The 20,283-nt window shown below is 52.6% G+C and overlaps 1 long non-coding RNA gene across 1 annotated transcript in view; it reads right to left on the reverse strand.

The window, feature by feature from the left end:
- The window catches only part of LOC140387717 (uncharacterized), a 115,377-nt gene extending 100,024 nt beyond the window's left edge, over positions 1-15,353 (reverse strand). Inside the window, exon 1 of the long non-coding RNA XR_011933972.1 lies at positions 13,810-15,353. This is a non-coding gene — a long non-coding RNA (uncharacterized lncRNA). The remainder of the gene's footprint in view (positions 1-13,809) is intronic.
- Between the last annotated feature and the right edge of the window lie 4,930 nt (positions 15,354-20,283).

Below are 20,283 nucleotides of genomic sequence, written 5' to 3' on the forward strand. Positions count from 1 at the left end.
GTAAATACATAGTTCAAAGGTTGGTATGGGAGAAATAGATTTGAATTCATGTAAAATTAATAAGGTCGTAAAGGAAGGAGCAGCAGAGAGAGAGTCGATCCATTGGTTATAATGTTCCAAAATTCCATGGATGCAGGAAAGTTTCCAGTGGATTGGAAAAATGCTGATGTAACACCTTTATTCAAAAAGGGAGGGAGGCAGAAAGTAGGAAACTATAGTCCAGTTAGTTTATCGTGTCGTTGGGAAATGGTTAGAATCCATTTTTAAGGAAATAACAGAATATTTAGAAAGTCATAATGCAATCCCATCAGTCAGCATGTTTTTTTGAACATAAATCGTGTTTTGAGTAGTTTGCTCGAGTTCTTCGAAGATGTAACAAGCCAAGTGGATTAGGGGAATCCGGTAGATGTAGTACAGCTGGACTTCCAGAAGGCATTTGATAAAGGGCCGCACAAGGTAAGATCATATGGGATATGGGGTAATTTATTAGATTGAATTCAAGGATGGCGAACTGCCAGAAGGCAGAAAGTCGGAATAAATGGGCTTTTTCCTGGTTGGTAAGTTGTAATTAATGGGGTGCCACAGTGAAGCAGTAGAGGCTCCTTCATTAAATGTTTTTAAGATAAAGATAGATAGTTTTTTGAAGAATAAAGGGATTAAGGGTTATGGTGTTCGGGCCGGAAAGTGGAGCTGAGTCCACAAAAGATCAGCCATGATCTCATTGAATGGCGGAGCAGGCTTGAGGGGCCAGGTGGCCTACTCCTGCTCCTAGTTCTTATGTTCTTATGATCGGTCCTTGTGCCCTAACATTTTACAATATATATTAATGGCATGGATGTAGGGATAAAATGACAGGGATGTAGGGATATAGCCAAATTTTCAAATGATACTAAAATAGGTGGGATAGTAAGTTGCAATGAAAAAATAAGAAATTTACAAATGGATATAGATAGGTTAGGTGAGTGGGCCAAAATGTGGCAGGTGGAGTTTAACATGGATAAGGTTATCCAATTTGGTCGGAAAAATGGAAAGAAACTTCAGAGTGCTTCAGTACAGAGGAATCTAGGTGGCCTTGCGCATGAATCGCAGAAAACTAGCATGAAGGTACAGCAGGTCACAAGGAAAGCAAATGGAATTTTGTCCTTTATAGCTGAAGTAATTCGGGCGGGATTCTCCGTCGGCCGTTGCCGGAATCGGGAAAGGCGATTGAGGGAAGAATCGGTCGCAAGGCCAAAATCATGGCCGGCGCCGGGTGTCCAACAGAATTCCTCTGGGGTCTTGGTTTTGCTCCGCCTCCACTGGGAAGAATAACTAACACCGTGTTTCACTTGTGGTGTTAAAAATCGGCAAACAGGTGCCGTGGCTGATGAGGGAGAGAGAGGAGGCAGGATATGCAGAGGCTCGACCGTGGGCTGTCGGACCTGCCACTGGCACGGCTGGGTGCGTGGGGGCAGCAAGAGGTGACCGGGGGATGGGCCGTGGGTGACTCCGCCCCCACGGGACTGAGGCGTCCAGGCATGGACCACCATTGCTGCAGCCCACAAGGCAGACACCTTGCTGCGCACCCCACTGACCACTCCACCAAGGTCTGTGGTTGTGCAGGGTGACACCAGCCATATGGGTACCCCCACCAAGCCCTCCACCCCACCAACCCTGCCCCACACTCCATCCCCAACCACAGCAACTACCCCGCCCCCCCAACCAGCCACCACCCGCCGACAGGGCAGCACTCGGCCCACCCAAGGGCAACGTCCACAGATCGCTGGACGGGGGCTGCGGACCGTACAGCTGGCATGGATGGCGCAGCAAATGGCAGCAGGGACGGGTGCCCAAGGCCAGATCCCCACGGTGCTGCGCACCGATGGGGCCATAGGTGCGGAGGGCAGGAGGCCAGAGGGAAAGGCCGGGCGTGAGTGTGGGGACAGGGTCTGCAATGCAATCAGGGCCACCGTGTAGACTAGTTGGGCACGGGGGAACGCACCATGCTAACGTATCTGCCTTTCACCCCCCTGCAACAGTGGGTATCGCAATCCAAACAGGAATGGCTGCCTTCATCCTGGCACTGAAGCTGTACGGGCATGCTTAAGGAAGACCCTGAAGCAGCGCAGCCTGCCCCAGAGAAGCAGGAGCCCCCAGGATGCATATCAGAGGTGGAGGCAGCCTGCTGTTTTCCGTGCCCTGTGGTCCTTGGCGAACATCCTCTGGAGGGCCTGGGGCCGGGCGGTCTTACTGGTGTCGCCACCTTGTTCTGCTCGCTGACCTTGACAGGCGCTGATGTCAGGAAGGGATGGGATTTGGAAGAAATGGAGACCGCTATAGTCTCCTCGGTGGCAGCACCCAAGTGGCCTCAAAAGCTTTCTCTCCCTGATGGTGCCTGTTGGGCCCTGGGGGACTCCATGGGACAGAGGTGCAACTGGAATGAGCTCCACAGGCCTTTGAGTCATCTGGCGGTGCCAGTCCTGGAGGTTCCGCATTGTTTGCACCATTCTCTGCAGTGCCTCGGCATTGCCCACCTGCCTCTGGGACACATCCCTCAGCGACTGGGACATGATGTCAAGGCCCTCAGTCATGAACATCATGGACTGAGCCATGCCTTGGACACCACAACTCCAGGCTTTCCACTGCGATTGCCACCATAGCAGTGTTGGCCGCAGTGCTGCGCATTATCGGTACCATCTCCTGCGACTGCAACCTTTGAGACTTCTCTAATCAGCCTTGCAGTCGCTGGAATGTTGCCAACCCCCACTCCTGAATTTCACGGCTATGCCCTATCATGTGCATCAGCTCAGGGAGGAACTTGTCCAGGGGCTCGGCATGTGGTTGGGACCCAGCTGTGTCCTGGGATCCAGAAGATCTCCAATTCCTGTCTCGCTTGAATGTTCCTGCCGCCACCTGATGTGCATCAGCAACTGTTACACCTCGCCGGATACCCCAAGGTGTTTTCTTGGGTGGCAGAGGGGAGGTATGACTTAAGATGGCTCGGCCTCAGCAGATGGTGATCCTGCAAGGCAATGGGCAAGTGGTCAGTGAGAGGGAAGGATAATTTTGTCTGACATGAGCAATTCACTTGAGACAGGTCATGCGGGTGAAGTGGCAATGGATCCTCACCTCTGTAGTGCAGGCCAACCTCTCTGTCGATGACTGCTCTCTCCTCGGGAACCCTGCGATTTCCAGACCCTGTTCCTCATAGCGTGTGAGGACCTGAATCTCTGGGATGTTTTGGCCCTTCCCAGTGTTTATGGGCTACCTCCTCCTGCGGGGCTAAAGTAAGGAATTGTGATCCGCACACCTGATGGATCAGGGGGGTCTATAGCAGGTGGCATGTGTGGGCACCACATCTGGACATGAAGGGGTTTGCTGGTATGTGCCAAGAGATTCTAAGAAACACACACAAAGATTGAATGTGGGGAGGGTGCGAGGTGTCAGCCAACCAATTGGAGGCGGGGGTTGGGAAATTGAGGGTGGGCAGGCAAAACTGATAAGACCATAACGAATAAGAACAGGATTAGGCTATTCAGCCATTCAAGCCTGCTCTGCCATTCAATAAGACCATGGCAGATCTAACACTCACTAAGTCCACATTTCAGCCATTTATAGTAGAAATCTAGTGCTAGGAAACATATAGTTAACAGTAACTTTTTAAAAAACATTTTTTTAAATTTAATTTACTAATTAATTGAAGCAATGTCAATTATAGGGGTGCAGTGCTCTGACTGAGATGTGGCAGGTCTGGGAGGCTTCCAGCATCCCAGATGGCTTCATCTGCAGAAAGTGCACCCAATTAGAGCTCCTCACAGACCGCATGGTTCGGTTGGAACAGCAGTTGGATGCACTTAGGAGCATGCAGGTGGCAGAAAGCGTCATAGATGGCAGTTATATAAATGTGGTCACACCCAAGGTGCAGGCAGAGAAATGGGTGACCACCAGAAGGGGCAGGCAGTCAGTGCAGGACTACCCTGTGGCTGTCCCCCTCTCAAACAGGTATACCCCTTTGGATACTGTCGGCGGGGATAGCCTATCAGGGGAAAACAGCAGCAGCCAGAGTCGTGGCACCACGGCTGGCTCTGATGTTCAGCAGGGTCAAAGCACAGAAGAGCAATAGTCATAGGGGACTCTATAGTCAGGGGCACAGATCGGCGCTTCTGTGGACGTGAAAGAGACTCCAGGATGGTATGTTGCCTCCCTGGTGCCAGGGTCCAGGATGTCTCCGAACGGGTAGCAGGCATCCTGAAGGGGGAGGACAAACAGGCAGAGGTCGTTGTACATATTGGTACTAACGACATAGGCAGGAAGGGGCATGAGGTCCTGCAGCAGTTCAGGGAGCTAGGTAGAAAGTTAAAAGACAGGACTTCTGGGGTTGTAATCTTAGGATTACTCCCTGTGCCACGTACCAGTGAGGCTAGAAATAGGAAGATAGAGCAGCTAAATACGTGGCTAAACAGCTGGTATAGGAGGGAGGGTTTCCGTTATCTGGACCACTGGGAGCTCTTTCTGTTGTTTGTGATATACACAAATGATCTGGACGAAGGTATGGGTGGTCTGATTAGCACGTTTGCAGGTGATACTTGTCGTGTTGGGCGCTCTGCTACACAGACGAACCAACACGTTTGCTGATGGTACAACTCAGTTTTATTACTAACAATATTTACAATGGTAAACTGGTTACTGTGGTTCGTTCATTACCCTTGAATCTGTGGACCTATCCCTAACACTATCTTGGAGAGACATTCAGCACATGGTGGATGTCTGAGTGGCTTGCTGTGAGCTCTGTGCCCTGAGCTGTCTCCTGCTGGAATGAACGGGAAGTGTTGTGTTCCCCGTTTTATAGTGTGTATGTTCTTGCCTGTGATTGGCTGTGGTGTTGTGTGTGTATTGATTGGTCCGTTGATCTGTCCATCAGTATGTATGTATGTTTGCACCATGATGTTTACCTGAATATCATGACATCCCCCTTTTTTACAAGACCATGTGTCTATGTGGTTATAAATAGAGATGAGTATTGAGTGCAGCTGAATGTGTGTGTGTGTAATATCTACAACATGTACATGAGGCAAAACTATATACATGGGGCGATGTCAGGTGCGACATAGCAACGAGGTTGTACCATAAACAAAACACGTGGAAATGTTAAACGTCAAAACGAACTCCTGTAACGACAAGGAAAAAGAGAAACATATTAACACGGTGGTATGATACATCAGTGAGTTCAATGTTCAAACAGGCTCATAAGTCCAGCCTAGTAGGTGGGCGACGAATTCGGGTTGACCGCCTCAAGGGTGGGTCAGGATTCACCGGCTGAGGAATGGGCCTGGCCACAGGCGACGACGGAATGGGCATGGTGGCAGGAAGCTCCACGAAGTCGACATCAGGGACAACAGGAGGGCGTGGCACCGGTGTAAGTTCCCGTAGCGAGCGTGGAAGCAGGCGAAGAGCCCGGCGATTGCGCCTGCGAATGGAGCCATCAGGCATGTGAACCAGGAACGAGCGGAGAGCTACGCGTCGGAGAACTTCGGCAGGTGCTGACCAGCCACCTTCTGGTAGGTGGATGCGGACGTCGTCCCCAGGCGCCAGGGCGGGAAGATCAGTTGCCCGTGTGTCATGTGCCACCTTCTGGCAAACGCGCTGCTGTCGCATCCTGTGCAGTACTGGAGCATGGTTGGTTGTGGTGACCAGAATGGATGGCACAGTGGTCCTGAGGGCACGACCCATCAACAGCTGGGCTGGTGAGAGGCCAGTGGCTAGTGGGGCCGAGCGATAGGCTAGCAGGGCTAAGCAGAAATCCGATCCGGCAGCAGCAGCCTTACAGAGGAGCTGCTTGACGATGTGAACGCCCTTCTCCGCCTTTCAATTGGACTGGGGATGCAGAGGGCTGGACGTCACGTGTGTGAAGCCATACAAAGCAGCAAAGGAAGACCATTCCTGGCTGGCAAAACAGGGCCCATTGTCCAACATGACAAAAATCGGAATGCCGTGGCATGCGAAGGTGTCTTTGCAGGCCCTTATGACAGCGGACGATGTCAAATCGTGCAGGCGTATGACCTCTGCATAGTTTCAAAAGTAATCTATGACGATTACATAGTCCCTGCCGAGCGCGTGAAAAAGGTCCACACCCACCTTCGCCCAGGGAGACGTCACCAGCTCATGGGGCTGAAGCATCTCAGGAGGTTGCGCCGGCTGAAACCTTTGGCAGGTGGGGCAGTTGAGCACCATATTGGCAATGTCACCACTGATGTCCGGCCAGTATACCGCGTCTCGGGCCCTCCGTCTGCACTTCTCGACCCCCAGATGGCCTTCGTGTAGTTGGTCGAGGACCAGCTTGTGCATGCTGTGTGGAATCACAATCCGGTCCAGCTTTAGGACACCATCAATGACGGCCAAGTCGTCCTGGACATTGTAGAACTGCGGACACTGTCCTTTGAGCCACCCTCCCGTCATGTGGCGCATCACACGTAGAAGGGGGTCAGCCGCAGTCGCCCGGCGAATCCGGGCCAGACTGGAGTCATCGGCTGGCAGATTTGCCGATGTGAAGGCCACCTGCGCTTTGACCTGACAGACGAACCCCTCCGAGTCGGGCGGTGTGCTCACTGCTCTAGATAGGGCATCCGCAATGATAAGGTCCTTTCCCGGGGTGTAGATCAGTTGGAAGTCGTACCTCCTGAGTTTGAGTAGGATGCGCTGGAGGCGAGGGGTCATCTTGTTCAGGTCCTTATGTATGATGCTGACCAGGGGGCGATGATCAGTCTCAGCAGTAAACTGGGGGAGACCATACACGTAGTCATGGAACTTATCTATTCCAGTTAGCAAACCCAGGCACTCCTTTTCGATCTGCGCGTAGCGTTGTTCTGTGGGGGCCATGGCCCGCGCGGCATAGGCGACCGGGGCTCATGACGCCGTGTCATCCCGCTGTAGGAGTACCGCCCCAATGCCGGACTGACTGGCATCAGTCAAAATTTTAGTGTCACGAGATGTGTCGAAAAGCGCCAATACCAGGGCTGTGGTGAGCTTAATTATGAGCTCCTCCCATTCCTTCTGGTGTGCGGGCAGCCACTGGAACTCCGTGGACTTCTTGACTAGGTGGCGAAGAGCCGTCGTGTGGGAGGCAAGGTTGGGAATGAACTTCCCCAGGAAGTTGACAATGCCCAGGAAGCGTAGCACTGCTTTCTTGTCTGCCGGCTGCGGCATGGCTGTAATGGCGCTCACCTTGTCTGCATCCGGACGGACCCCTGACCGGGATATGTGGTCCCCCAGAAACTTCAGCTCGGTTTGGCTGAAAGAACACTTGGCTCGGTTGAGGCGCAGGCCGTTTTCCCGTACCGCGCAAAGACGCGCTGGAGACGACTGATGTGCTCCTGTGGTGTGGTGGACCAGATGATGACATTGTCAATGTAGGCGCGCACCCCTTTGATGCCCTCCATCATCTGTTCCATGATCCTGTGAAAGACCTTGGATGCCGAGATGATGCCAAACGGCATTCTGTTATAGCAGAACCTGCCGAAAGGAGTGTTGAAGGTGCACAGCTTCCTGCTGGTATGGTCCAGTTGGATCTGCCAAAATCCCTTTGAGGCATCCAGCTTTGTAAAGATTTTAGCCCGGGCCATTTCGCTCGTGATCTCTTCCCGTTTGGGTATGGGGTAGTGTTCCCTCATTATGTTGTTGTTCAGGTCTTTCGGGTCAATGCATATCCGGAGTTCGCCAGAGAGCTTCTTGACACACACCATGGAGCTGACCCATGGCGTGGGCTCCGTGACCCGGGATAGCACCCCTTGATCCTGGAGATCCTGCAGCTGCTGCTTGAGGCGGTCTTTGAGTGGCGTTGGGACCCTGCGAGGTGCGTGAATGACCGGGGTGGTGTCCGGTTTGAGTCATATTCTGTAGGTATAGGGCAGTGTGCCCATGCCCTGGAATGCCTCCTGGTTGTGGGCGAGGAGCGATTGAAGCTGTGCCCTGAATTCTGCATCCGGGAAGTCTGATGTGCCTTCTGGAGACAGCGCGTGGACCCGCTGCAAGAGGTGGAGAACCTTGCATGCCTGTCCTTTGATGATCCGATTATTTCGAAGGACAGTGTGGCCGTGTATGTGTTGTGTGTCACCTGGAGCTGGCAGGATCCCATGGCCGGGATAACGTTTCCATTGTAGTCGACCATCTTGCAACGGGATGGCCGAATTGGTGGTCTGACCTTCAAGGCGTAGAAGGCTGACCATGCTATTAGGTTGGCGGAGGCACCAGTGTCCAGACGGAATGTTATCGGTGATCGGTTGACCGTTAGGGTGGCACACCATTCATCACCCGGAACGACGCTGTTCACTGGCATCGGCTGGTGGGTCCTGCCTGGAGCCATCCGGTTCCTATCAATGACCGCAACACGGAAGGCGTCCCGGTCGTCTGTGTCACTGGTTTGGATATCGTCTGGGCACGACTCGTAGTACAGAGGCTGAATGGGCCGCACGTCCCTGCGAGGTTGTCGGAATTGGGGAGCATTGGCAGGTTGAGCTGCTCGACAGCAGGCAGCGTAGTGGTCCATCTTGCCACAGCGGAGGCATTTTCGTTTTTTTGCCGGACATTGCCGCTTTAAATGTGCGGCTCTGCAGTTACCGCACGTCGTGACGTCATGGCATTCGTTGCGCCACCGCACATGCGCAGTTCGGTCTTGCGTCGAGCGCGCCTGCGCACCACGTCCCTCTGCGTCAATGTCTTTTCTGGCACGCACAAACGCAGGAGGCCGCGGAAAGCGCGCGAAATGGCCGCCCTCGTCCGGGCCGCGGGCCGGGAGGAACTCGATCGCCTGGACCCGTTTGGCCTCGTAGGACGCCTGCCGTGCCGATTCGGGCACGTAGCACCCCTGCCGCGCCTATTCAGCTGCTTGAAATTGGGAGTAGCAGCTGGTCGCGTTTTCATGAAGGACACAGACTTCGATTGCGGAGGCTAGGGTGAGGCCTTTAATTTTGAGGAGCTGCTGGCGTAGGGCGCCCGAGGTGACCCCAAAAGCAATCTGGTCCCGAATCATTGAATCGGAGGTGGTGTCGTAACCGCAGGACTGCGCGAGGATACGGAGGTGTGTAAGGAAAGATTGAAAGGGCTCATCCTTACCCTGCAGGCGCTGCTGGAAGACTCTCGAAACTCTCATTTACCTCGACGCTGAAGTGTTGCTCAAGTTTGAGAAGGACCGTCTTGTACTTGGTCTTGTCCTCACCTTCCACGAACACCAGGGAGTTGTAGACATGGATGGCGTGTTGCCCTGCCGTGGAGAGGAGGGCAATTTTTCTGGTGTCCGAAGTGCTCTCCCTTTCGGTGGCTTCCAGGAAGAACTGGAAGCGCTGTTTGAACAGCTTCCAATTGACGCCGAGGTTTCCAGCGATTTGTAACGGCTGCGGCGTGCTGACGGTGTTCATGGCTCAGGATGGCGGATTCCTGAGGATTCGTAGGTAGGTCTCAGTTAACGGGTTCCAATCCTGGTACTATGGTGTGTCGTGTTGCTACACAGACGAACCAACACGGTTGCGGATGGTACACTCAGTTTTATTACTAACAATATTTACAATGGTAAACTGGTTACTGTGGTTCACTCATTACCCTTGAATCTGTGGACCTATCCCTAACACTATCTTGGAGTGGCACTCAGCACATGGTGGATGTCTGAGTGGCTTGCTGTGAGCTCTGTGCCCTGAGCTGTCTCCTGCTGGAATGAACGGGAAGTGTCGTGTTCCCCGTTTTATAGTGTGTATGCTCTTGCCTGTGATGTTGTGTGTGTATTGATTGGTCCATTGATCTGTCCATCAGTATGTATGTATGTTTGCACCATGATGTTTACCTGAATATCATGACAATACTAAGATTGGTGGAGTTGCAGATAGCGAGGAGGACTGTCAGAGAATACAGCAAAATATAGATAGATTGGAGAGTTGGGCAGAGAAATGGCAGATGGAGTTCAGTCCAGGCAAATGCGAGGTGATGCATTTTGGAAGATCTAATTCAAGAGCGGACTATACGGTCAATGGAAGAGTCATAGAATTTCATAGAATTTACAGTGCAGGAGGCCATTCGGCCCATCGAGTCTGCACCGGCTCTTGGAAAGAGCACCCTACCCAAAGGTCAACACCTCCACCTTATCCCCATAACCCAGTAACCCCACCCAACACAAAGGGCAATTTTGGACACTAAGGGCAATTTATCATGGCCAATTCACCTAACCTGCACATCTTTGGACTGTGGGAGGAAACTGGAGCACCCGGAGGAAATCCACGCACACACGGGGAGGATGTGCAGACTCCGCAGACAGTGACCCAAGCCGGAATCGAACCTGGGACCCTGGAGCTGTGAAGCAATTGTGTTATCCACAATGCTACCGTGCTGCCTGGGTAAAATTGATGTACAGAGAGATCTGGGAGTTCAGGTCCATTGTACCCTGAAGGTGGCAACGCAGGTCGTTAGAGTGGTCAAGAAGGCATACAGCAGGTTTGCCTTCATCGGACGGGGAAGTGAGTACAAGAGTCGGCAGGTCACGTTACAGCTGTATAGGACTTTGGTTAGGCCACATTTGGAATACTCCGTGCAGTTCTGGTCGCCACATTACCAGAAGGATGTGGATGCTTTAGGGAGGGTGCAGAGGAGGTTCGCCAGGATGTTGCCTGGTCTGGAGGGTGCTAGCTATGAAGAAAGGTTGAGTAGATTTAGGATTTTTTCGTTGGAAAGACGGAGGTTGAGGGGGGGACCTGATTGAGGTCTACAAAATTATGAGGTATGAACAGGGTGGATAGCAACAAGCTTTTTCCAAGAGTGGGGGTGTCAATTACAAGGGGTCACGATTTCAAGGTGAGAGGGGGAAGGTTGAAGGGAGATGTGCGTGGAAAGTTTTTTACGCAGAGGGTGGTGGGTGCCTGGAACGCTTTGCCAGAGGCGGGCACGATAGCATCATTTAAGATGCATCTAGACAGATATAGGAACGGGCGGGGAACAGGGGGGAGTAGATTCTTGGCAAATAGAAGACAGGTTTAGATAAAGGATCTGGATCGGCGCAGGCTGGGAGGGCCGAAGGGCCTGTTCCTGGGCTGTAATTTTCTTTGTTCTTTGTTCTAAACCAGTTGGACTTTAACCTGGTGTTGTAAGACTTCTTACTGTGCCCACCCTAGTCCAATGCCGGCATTTCCCCATCCTGTACATTGGGCTTGAAACATAATGCTCCAGAAAATTCTCCAGCACACACTTCAGAAACTCTTCCACCTTGCTGCCCTGTCCGGTCCCACCAAAGATAAACGAGCTTTTGGCTGGGCTGCAACATCTTGGAAAACTTAGAAATCACATCAGCCGTCACATGGTATGTGTGATGATAGCACAAAATAAACCCGTTTGCACCCCTCTTCCTCTTGCCACATTTCTCTACCTGCAGCATCCGTCCTCCCCAGGGGCTCTCTCTTTTTGTTAAAAGTATGTTTATTAAAGTGTTAACTAATAATCAACACAAACAAGAACATAAGAATGCAAAAGAAAAATCACAAGCAAATATGAAAGTTTAAAAAAAACATAGGTAGAACCTCTCCACTGATAGTGAATTTGATTTTCTCCAAGTGTAGGAAAGGTTTTAAGTCACCAATCAGAGGGACTTGGCGGAATGTGAGACCTCCAACTAGGCAATATTCGCCTATGGTGGGCTATCTGTGAGGCAAAGGCGACAACATCTGCCTTTACCCCAGACTGAATCATCGACGAATCTGACACCCCAAATATGGCTACCAACAGACATGGTTCTAAATCCAAATGAAGTATCTCCGACATGGTGCTAAAGAAGGAAGCCCAGAAGCCTACGTGTTTGGCACGGGACCAGAACATATGCGTGTGGCTAGCCGGACCAAGAGAACAGTGATCACACCTATCCTCAACATTTGGGAAAAACCCACTCATCCTTGCCCTAGTCAAGTGCACCCTGTGTAATACCTTAAACTGAATGAGGCTCAAGCAGGCACATGAAGACGCGGAATTGACCATGTGAAGGGCCTCCCTTCAAACCTCACTAGTATGTATAGGGCCCAATTCACTTTCCCATTTCGTCCTCACCGGATCCGACGAGAGAATATGGTCATATAGGGCCGAAAAAGACCCCTCACTCGGCTGAGCCAAGGAAAGAATGCTCTTCAGCAAGACGGTGATGCCAAATGAAAAGGAAAAGTCGTATGCGAACTTGAAAATAACGAAAAAGGCTGGAGTTGGGTAGCTGAAATTTGTCAGCCAACTCCCTAAAACTGGCAAATCTCTCAACCAAAATGCTCCAGACCCTTCACTTTCCAAGATTTAAATGTTGTGTCCAAATCAGAAAGTGGAAAAAGGTGAATTGTTACAAATAGGGGCTAGCGAAGACTGGAAAAGGAGTTTAAAGTGCTGTTGAAACAGTTCCCAAATCCTGAGAGGAGACCAGTCCTCTGGTACCCTTCCTGCCTCCAGTGATTCCTGAAAGATCACCACCAATGCCTCCACAATCTCTTCAGCTATCTCCTTTAGACCCCTGGGGTATAGTCCATCCGGTCCACCTTCAGATCTTTCAGTTTCCCCAGTCTTCTCCTTAGTGATAGCCACTACACGCACCTCTGCCCCGATTCTCCTGAAGTTCTGGTATACTACTGGTGTCTTCCACCATGAGAACTGATGCAAAGTAACTAGTCAGTTCCTCTACCATTTCTTTGTTTCCATTAATACTTCCCTAGCCTCATTTTCCAGTGGTCCAATGTCTATTCTTGCCTCTCTACCTTTTATATATTGAAAAAAAGCTCCTGCTATCTTCTTTTATATTGTTAACTAGTTTACACTCATATTTCATCTTCTCCCCCCTTATTTGCTTTTTTAGTTGTCCTCTGCTCTCTTTTAAAGGCTTCCCAATCCTCTGGCTTTCCACTAATCCTCCTTGAATGCCTTTTCTTTTATGCTGTCCGTGACTCGTCAGCCATGGATGTCTTAGTATGTTTCCTCCTCCTTGGGATGAATTTCTGTTGTGCTTCCCGAATAGCCCCCAAAACACCTGCCATTGCTGTTCCACTGCCTTCCCTGCTAGGCTTCCAATCAACTCTGGTAAGCTCCTCACTCATGTCTTTGTAGTTATTCTCCCTCTCAAACTGCAGGGTAAATTCTATCATATTGTAGTCACTGCCCCCAAAGGGTTCCTTCAACTTAAGTTCCCTAATCAAGTCTGCCTCATTGCATTTCATCAAATCCAGAATTGCCTGTTCCCTAGTGGGCTCTATCACAAGCTGCTCCAAAAAACAATGTCTTAAGACATTCCACAAATTCCTTTTCTTGGGATCCACTACCAACCTGATTTTCCCAGTCTACTTGCATATTGAAGTCCCCCATGATTATTTTAATATTGCCTTTCTTATAGGCCTTTTCTATCTCCTGATTTATTTTCTGCCCCACATTCTGACTACTGCTAGGGGCTCTCTACATAACTCCGATCAGGGTCTTTTTTCTTTTGCGATTCCTCAACTCTACCCACAGATTTTATGCCTTCTGATCCAATATCACCTCTTGCTATTGATTTAATTGCATTCCTTACTAACAAGCAACCACACCCCCTCTAACCATGTCCGTTCTTTCGATAGGACACATAATCTTGGATATTTAAATCCCAGCCCTGATTCCATTTGAAGTTAAATTATTAGAATTCCCCCTATACCAGAAAAGGGTCAAGATATTCTAAATGGTGAACAGGGACTCCCTTGAGTCCCTGACTCCTAGGCAGACTTAGGTAGGTGCTATTTGGGTCAAACTTGTGTTTCGAGTTAGTCCCCGGTATAACCCATATATTCCTAGATTTTGTTTACTTACCACTCACTAGCTTTACTCACGGGTCCGGCTTTTCTAAGTAAAGTAAACTTTCTATTAACCACTCTTTCAGGTTATCAATTTAACTTAACTTTATTTTCAAGTTAAAAGATTAAAATTACTTTTAAAGAAAGGTATAAAAGATATTTTCTATGTATGCTCTGGGCCAGTTGTAAGACCTTCAGGTCTTCCTTGACATTCGTTATTCTTTAACTTTGGGTCTTCTGATAGATTCTCTGGGCTGTTTGGTTTTCAAAAGCGAGCCTCAGTCTTTTCTTCCCCTCATTCCTCCAACTCCTTTCTTTACCTCTCCAGGTGGGACCACCGCCTCCAAACTGATAGAAACCTGTCACGCACTTTTTTCCTCACCCTGGTTTATAAAAGCGGGTTTGCTGTAAAATATGCTTGTTTCTCCTTCACCTGTTGCAGCTCGACGCCGGCAAATGCGTTTTTTTTTTAAGAGTCACGGCCGCCGTGAGGGTCAGCGCGACCTCCCAACCCGAAAAGACAGGATGAGCTGTCCCCAGCTGCCTTCTCTAATGTCTGTGAAGCCATCTGCACCCCAAACAAGCTGCTGCTGTCAACCCCCCACAGGACTCTTCCCCTTCATCCAAAATCTCAGGTTTTCCCAGGTTCACTCGCATGGTCCAAATGACATATTTTCCCATCTTTTCATTACTCCTTACAGCCACGTCTATGATGCCCACAACATCGTACCGGCCAATTTCAATGTGCACAAAAAGCTAATTTATCATGTTCCATATACTGCTCGCATTTAGGTACAATCTCCGCCCTGCATTGACCATCTCCCCCCTTCTCATATTTGTCCCCTTTTTTGCTCTGTATGAAGTTAGATTTTTTTTTAAATTTAGAGCACCCAATTATTTTTTCAAATGAAGGAGCAATTTTGCGTGGCCAATCCATCTAACCTGCATTTGTTTGGGTTGTGGGGTGAAACCCACAGACATGGCGAGAATGAGCAAAGTCCACACAGTAACCCGGGACCGGGATTGAACCCGGGTCCTCACGCCATAGGCAGCACCGCTATCCACTGCGCCACTCTATGCCTGAAGTTATGTTACTGCCCCTTCTATAACTCTCTGTTCAAAGGGCTGGTTTAGCACAGTGGGCTAAACAGTTGGCTTGTAAAGCATAACAAGGCCAGCAGCGTGGGTTCAACTCCCATGACAATAAGCGATTTCCATTTGATTTCTATTACGCGTTCTAGAAAATTTATTAACTTCTCCTGAGTCCTCGGCCCATTTAACTAATTTAAAGTCTTCGTCATTAACCTGTACTTCGACCTTCTGTTTAACTTTGATTTTCTAATTCTTCATACAACTGAACCCTCCCCCCCCACTATTTAGTTTAAAGCCCTGTCAAGCGTGTACTGGTGATCCACCTTTAGATTGGAATCCACCAGCCTCTGCTGTTCGAACTTCATTGTCTTCAGCATAAATGCTCCGTGAGAGATAATTTCCCCCCTAAGGGCTGCCGTAAGAGCCTCCCACAACATGGAAGGGGAGATTGAGTTGGACTTGTTTGATTTTATGTGGTCGTCTATGGAGGACTCATATTTGAGTCCCTCACACCCCCATCCACCTCCCTCTCTCACGGCCTGCACCTACAACCGTATACCGTCCTCCTCTCTGGTCTACTCCTCCTCCTTCACACCTCACTTTCTCCATCACCCCCCACCTCCTCCAACAGCCCCCCTCCTCTGCCACTCTCACCTTCTCCTCCTCACTCACTCCCCTTCCTCCTTCACTGTCCCACCTCCCTCTCAAACTGCAGGATAAATTCTATATTGCAGTCACTGCACCCAAAGCATTCCTTCACCTTAGGTTCCTTCACCTCATGTGGTCGCCTATGGAGGACCACACCCTCATCCTCCTCATCCCGCACCACCTTTCTCCTCCTCCCTCATAGCCTGCAACTCCAACCTTATACCCTCCCCCCTGATCTTCTCCTTCACACCCCCACCTCCTCAAACACACACCCTCCTCTGTCACCCTCACTCACCCCCTTCCTCCTTCACAGCCCCACCTCCCTCACACCTCCTCTGCCACCCTCACACCCCCTCCTCCTCACACTCCCATCCTCTTACCCCACACCACCATCCTCTTCCATCACACTTTCCTACTCCTTCGCACCCCGTTCCTGACACCCTCCCTCTGCCCTCAACAGCCCCCACTTGCTCCTCCCTCATAACCTCATCTTCCCTCACTCCCTCCTTCAGCCTCACACCCCCTCCCCCTCCTCTCACCCACCCTCCTTCCTCACAACCCCATCTCCTCCCACACCCACCTCCTAATCCTTCACATTGTTTCCTCCTTAACACCCAGTCCTCCCCCACACCTCCTGCCTCACACCCTGAACCTTCTACCCGTTCCACACCCCTCATTCTTCACAGCTCCTCTCCTCGATCAGTCCCTTCACCTCATGTAATCGTCTATGGAGGACTCACACCCTCATCCTCCTCATCCCTCACCACCTTTCTCCTCCTCCCTCATAGCCTGCACCTCCAACTTTATACCCTCCCCCCTGATCTTCTCCTTCACACCCCCACCTTCTCCAAAACACACCCTCCTCTGCCACCCTCACCCCCTTCATGGCCCCACCTCCCTCGCACCCCCTTATCCCTCATACCCCCTCCTCCCTCACACTCCCATCCTCTTACCCCACACCCCCAACCTCTTCCATCACACCCTTTCCTACTCCTTCGCACCCCGTTCCTGACACACCCTCCCTCCGTCCTCAACAGCCCCCACTTGCTCCTCCCTCATAACCTCATCTTCCCTCACTCCCTCCTTCAGCCTTCACTACCCCTCCTCCTCCTCCCGCTACCCCCTCCTCCTCCTCTCTCACCCACCCTCCTTCCTCACAACCCCTCCTCCTCCCACACCCACCTCCTAATCCTTCACATCGTTTCCTCCTTAACACCCAGTCCTCCCCCACACCTTCTGCCTCACACCCTGAACCTCCTACCCGTTCCACAACCCTCCTCCTTCACAGCTCCTCTCCTCGATCAGTCCCTCTTCCTCCTCACACCCCCTCCCTCACATCCCTCCTCCTCCCCATCCCTCACCTCCTCCCAGACTCTCCTCTGCCACTCATACCCTCATCCTCCTCCCTCACACAACCATACTCCTCCCTCACAGCCATATCCTCCTCCCTCACACCCCCACCTTCACCCTCACACTTCCTCTGCCTCATGCTTCACTCTCCTCATATCGCTCTCCTCCCCTCCTCGAACCTCATCTTGCCTCACACCCTTGTTATCCCTCACACCCTTTCACATCTTTTCTTCCTCCTCCCTCACCCCCTCCTCCTCCTTCACTCCCACCTTCTCCCTCATACTCCCTCCACCTCATCCTCAACTCCCCTCATACCGCTCTCCTCTGCTCCTCTAACCTCACCCTTCCTCTTCCCGAACACCCTTTAACACCTTTTCCTCCTCCTCCCTCACTCCCACCTCGTCCCACACCCCTCCTCCCTCACACCCTTCTTCTCCTCCCTCACCCCCTCCTCCTTCGCCTCCCTCACCCACTCCTCCCTCACCCCTGATCTTCTCCTTCACACCTCCACCTCCTCAAACACACCCCCTCCTCTGCCACCCTCACCCCCTCCTCCTTCACAGCCCCACCTCCCTCACACCTCCTCTGCCACCCTCACACCCCCTTATCCCTCACACCCCCTCCTCCCTCACACTCCCATCCTCTTACCCCACACCCCCATCCTCTTCCATCATACCCTTTCCTACTCCTTTGCACCCCGTTCCTGACACACCCTCCCTCCGCCCTCAACAGCCCCCACTTGCTCCTCCCTCATCTCATCTTCCCTCACTCCCTCCTTCAGCCCTCACACCCCCTCCTCCTCCTCCCGCTACCTTCTCCTCCTCCTCTCTCACCCACCCTCCTGCCTCACAACCCCTCCTCCTCCCACACCCACCTCCTAATCCTTCACATTGTTTCCTCCTTAACACCCAGTCCTCCCCCACACCTCCTGCCTCACACCCTGAACCTTCTACCCGTTCCACACCCCTCCTCCTTCACAGCTGCGCTCCTCGATCAGTCCCTTCACCTCATGTGGTCTATGGAGGACTCACACCCTCATCCCTCACCACCTTTCTCCTCCTCCCTCATAGCCTGCACCTCCAACCTTATACCCTCCCCCATGATCTTCTCCTTCACACCCCCACCTTCTCCAACACACACCCTCCTCTGCCACCCTCACCCCCTCCACACTCACCCCCTTCCTCCTTCACGGCCCCACCTCCCTCACACCTCCTCTGCCACCCTCGCACCTTTATCCCTCACACCCCCTCCTCCTCACATTCCTCCTCCCTCACACTCCCTTCCTCTTACCCCACACCCCCATCCTCTCCCATCACACCCTTTCCTACTCCTTTGCACCCCGTTCCTGACACACCCTCCATCCACCCTCAACGGACCCCACTTGCTCCTCCCTCATAACCTCATCTTCCCTCACTCCCTCCTTCAGCCCTCACACCCCTCCTCCTCCTCCCGCTTCCGCCTCCTTCCTCACAAGCCCTCCTCCTCCCAAACCCACCTCCTAATCCTTCACATCGTTTCCTCCTTAACACCCAGTCCTCCCCCACACCTCCTGCCTCACACCCTGAACCTCCTACCCGTTCCACACCCCTCCTCCATCACAGCTCCTCTCCTCAATCAGTCCCTCTTCCTCCTCACACTCCCTCCCTCACATCCCTCCTCCTCCCCTTCCCTCACCTCCTCCCAGACCCTCTCCTCTGCCACATACCCTCATCCTCCTCCCTCACACAACCATACTCCTCCCTCAGCCATATCCTCCTCCATCGCATCCTCCTCCTCCCTCACACCCCACCTTCTCCCTCACTTCCTCTGCCTCATCCTTCACTCTCCTCATACCGCTCTCCTCCCCTCCTCGAACCTCAACCATCTTGCCTCACACCCTTGTTATCCCTCACACCCTTTCATCCTCCTCCCTCACATCGTCCTCCTCCCTCACCCCCTCCTCCTCCTTCACTCCCACCCTCATACATCCTCCACCTCATCCTTAACTCCCCTCATACCGCTCTCCTCTCCTCCTCTACCCTAACACCCTTTAACACCTTTTCCTCCTCCTCCCTCACTCCCACCTTCTCCCTCACCCCCCTCCTCCCTCACACCCCCTTCTTCCCCTCCCTCACCCCTCCTCCGCCTCCCTTACCCACTCCTCCTCCCTCACAACCCCTCCTTCTCGTCCCTCATACCACTCCACCCCCGTCTCCCTCACCCCCCGCTTCCCTCCTCCCTCACAGCCCCTCCTCTTCCCTCACCCCATCCTCCCTCACACCCCTCCTCCTCTTCCCTCACCCCATCCTCCCTCACACCCCTCCTCCTCCTCCCTCACACCCCCTCCTCCCTCACACCTCGCGCTTCTCTCGGCCTCTCCGCGCGCTTTCCCGCTGTTTTCCATTAACGGCCGCTCACTGTTCCCGCCTCGGTGACGTCACAGTCCCTGCTCGAGGCTGAGCGAGGCCGCCGTTGATTGGTCAGAAAGCGCTGCCCCGCCAGGGGGGGAGGGGAGGATAGAGGGGGAGGGGGGGGGAGGATAGAGGGGGAGGGGGGGGGGATAGGAAGAGGGAGAGGGGGAGGGTAGAGGGGGGGGAGGGGAAAGAAGGGGAAGGGAGGGGGGTGGAGAGAGGGAAGTGGGACGGAGAAGGGGGAGGGAGGGAGATGAGACAGGGAGGGGGAGAGAGAGAGGGAGGGGGGAAGAGAGGGACCGGGCAGGGAGAGGGAGCGGAGACTGGCAGGAAGGGCAGCGGGGGATTGACAGGAGGCTAGGCGGCCCTGTGATTGGAATTAGATTGCCAGTCTCCTTGGTGGCATGGTTCCCACGCTGTGTGGGATTACCTCTGCAGGATTGAGTAGGGAGACAGTGCGACATACCTGCCGTATCATGGCACACCATGCACCGCGGGGGAATGGGGGAGAACACCTGCTCCCGGGTGGCCATCAAAGTGACGGTCGCCCTGAATCTTTAAGCGACGGGCTCCTTCCAGGCGTTGAGTGGGGGCCTGTCCAGGATCTCACAGTACTCGGTGCACAGGTGCATCCGTGCTGTCAGGCAGCTCAATACATCCATTTCAATGTGGACCGAGCCCATCACGATGCCCAGGCAGCAGGGTTCGTCGCCATCGAGCGGGTGCCCCGGGTCCAGGGGGTGATTGACGCGATGCATGCCCCCCTGCGAGTACCTGCAGATGACAGGCCGCTCTACAGAAACCAAAACGGGTTCCACTCGATGAATGTGCAGCTGATATGTGACCATCAACTGCGCATCGTACACGTCTGCGCCCGATACCCGGGCAGTATGCACGATGCCTTCACTCTGGCACACTCGACAATTCCTGACATGTTTGAGACAATCCCCGGCTGGGGGGGTTGGCTCTTGGGCGACGGGTTATCCACTGCGGTTGTGGCTGATGGCGCC

Source organism: Scyliorhinus torazame, chromosome 13, assembly GCF_047496885.1.
Source record: "Scyliorhinus torazame isolate Kashiwa2021f chromosome 13, sScyTor2.1, whole genome shotgun sequence".
Taxonomy (NCBI): domain Eukaryota; kingdom Metazoa; phylum Chordata; class Chondrichthyes; order Carcharhiniformes; family Scyliorhinidae; genus Scyliorhinus; species Scyliorhinus torazame.